This window comes from Gracilinanus agilis, chromosome 5, assembly GCF_016433145.1.
Source record: "Gracilinanus agilis isolate LMUSP501 chromosome 5, AgileGrace, whole genome shotgun sequence".
Lineage (NCBI taxonomy): Eukaryota > Metazoa > Chordata > Mammalia > Didelphimorphia > Didelphidae > Gracilinanus > Gracilinanus agilis.
Window position 1 is genome coordinate 155128992 of NC_058134.1, and position 2350 is coordinate 155131341.

The 2350-nt window shown below is 38.0% G+C and overlaps 1 protein-coding gene across 1 annotated transcript in view; it reads left to right on the top strand.

Moving 5' to 3' along the window:
* Positions 1-595: 595 nt before the first annotated feature.
* The window catches only part of NAPEPLD (N-acyl phosphatidylethanolamine phospholipase D), a 43187-nt gene continuing 41432 nt past the window's right edge, over positions 596-2350 (top strand). The window contains exon 1 of the mRNA XM_044677536.1: positions 596-682. The gene's annotated coding sequence lies outside the window, so the exon portion shown is untranslated. The remainder of the gene's footprint in view (positions 683-2350) is intronic.

The following is a 2350-nucleotide window of genomic DNA, read 5'->3' on the forward strand; positions in this document are numbered from 1 at the left end:
TTTTTTTGGAGGGGGCGGGTCATATAATATCTTAAAAAAAAACAACTCTTACCTTTTGTCTTAGAATTGATACTGAGTGTCAGTTCTAAGGCAGAAGAACAGTGAGAGCTAGGCAGTTGGGGGCAAGTGACTTGCTCAGGGTCACATAGTTAGGACTTGTCTGAGACCAGATTTGAACCCAGAACCTCCTATCTCTAGTCCTGGATCTCTATCCCACTGAGCCACCTAGGTATTCCTAGCATATAATATTTTTATGCTGTTAAAGTAGGCCAAATCAAACAGAATCAGTGTCTCATGCTTCCTTCAGTGCCATTAATGTTAACCAAAGTCAGAGCAAGGCAGATTTATACACAAGTAAAGCAAGTTAAATTACTTTGGGGAGTTTTGACTCCCATTTGATGTCACCTCTGGAATATTAAAAAATAATCTTCCCTTAATACTATCATTCCTTGAATCAAGTTTTTGCCAGGTAATGTTCGTGTTAACAGGTGATAGGTTTCAGTCAACCAAATATCCAGGGGAAATGACCCTGAGCCCCAAATAACAAAACTTAATAAAATGAAATGAAAAATTCTCACAACAGGTGAAAACGGCATGGATGGGTTGCGATTTGTACTAGTGGAAGGGAGGGACCGCTTCATGGAAATCGCAGCTTCACAATCCTGATTCCAAGTTGTTAAAGGTAAAATGTTTGAAATTCAAATGTTTTTGTAAAAGGTTTTTGATGAAAAAATGAAGAAGCATTTACTAAGTGCTTTTTATGTTCCTAGGACCGTGCTAAGGAAAGGGATTAGCAATGTAAAAATCAAAGATATTCCCTGAAGCTTACATTGGGAGGCAACTCAGAAGGGAATAGTGGCTATTGAGGGGTACTTTGGTTTGGAAAGTTAGTGGGGTGGGAGATGAATTTTAAAGAAAGTAGATGGATGGACCCCATCCAAGAACAATGGCAGAGTTAATTGATTCATGATTCTAGAACTGAGAGGAAGGGGAGATTAAAGGGTAGATGGAGTGACTGGAAAGTAGATGAGTGAGGTTGGGAACTAGATATTTAGTGTGTGTGGCTATGGAGGAAATAGCCAAAGGACTCAGTTACCCATTGTGAGAGAGGGGCTTCAGGGCAGAAAGTTTTGCTAGGTGGGAAAAGGCCTGATGACATGGAAAAGATAGTAAGGCTCTGGAGTAAAAACAATAATACTCTTTTATGCTTACAAGCATTTTTTCCCCCACTTAGATTGATATTAATGAAAACAAAAGACCTTTCTTAAATTATTCACTCAGGGAATACATGTTTTAAACAAACCAAGTTTGTGCATTTTGCTAGTTGAGGAGACTGAAGTTAGGGCTTTTAAATGACTTCTCTGTGGTTATGTGGTTTTATCACAGAATGAAGAATATGACCTAGGCCATTCTCTAATCTTATGTTCTTTCAGATAATCACATTTTCCCCAGCTTTCAAATATACTAGTTAGTGACATCATTGTTATCCCTATGCTGTATGGCCAAATGAATGATATGTGATCTTTCTGTATTTAACGTTTACACGATCCCTGACCTTTTAAAATTTGAGGACTTGCTATTTTTGATAGTACTTAATTTATGTTTCTAACTATTGTTGGCTAAATCTGTCCCTTTTTGCAGTTTTATGAAAATTAAAAGAGGGCAGCAAGGTCACTAGATAGGCTTAGAGATGAGAAGTCCTGCATTCAAATGTGGCCTCAGACACTTCTAGCTGTATGACCCTGGACAAGTCACTTAACCCCATTGCCTAGCCCTTACTGGTCTTCTACCTTGAAACCAATACTTAGTATTGATTCTAAAATAGAAGTTAAATGCTGGGGAAATAGAAGACAAAAATAAGAAATGTCCCTCTCTCAAAGAGCTTACATTCTAGTGGAGGAGATGACACATATTGAAATATACTGTACATGACATATACTGAAGAGATGGAAAATCATCTTAGAGGGGAATGGGCTCAGTCAAGGGTCAGGAAAGACCTGGAAAGGTTGAGCTGCGTCTTGAAGGAGGGGAAATTGAGAAGTAGGTGTGAGGTAGAAAAATGTTCTAGGCATGGTGATGGCCAGCACAAAGGCAGAGAGATTGCATTGTTTCTGAGGAACAGCAAATGAGCTAATATGACTAGATCTTAGAATATGTGGAGAGGATGCAAGAATACTGAAAATTTAATGGGGACACAGATTTTGAATAGCCTTTGTAAAGATTAAAATTGATATACAATAACTAAGAATTATATTTTATAAAGTTTATTAATAATAACTAAAATAAAAAAGCTAACTAACCAAGCTTTGGTCATGGGGGGTGGGAGAGAGAGAGATAGAAGGGGAGAGAG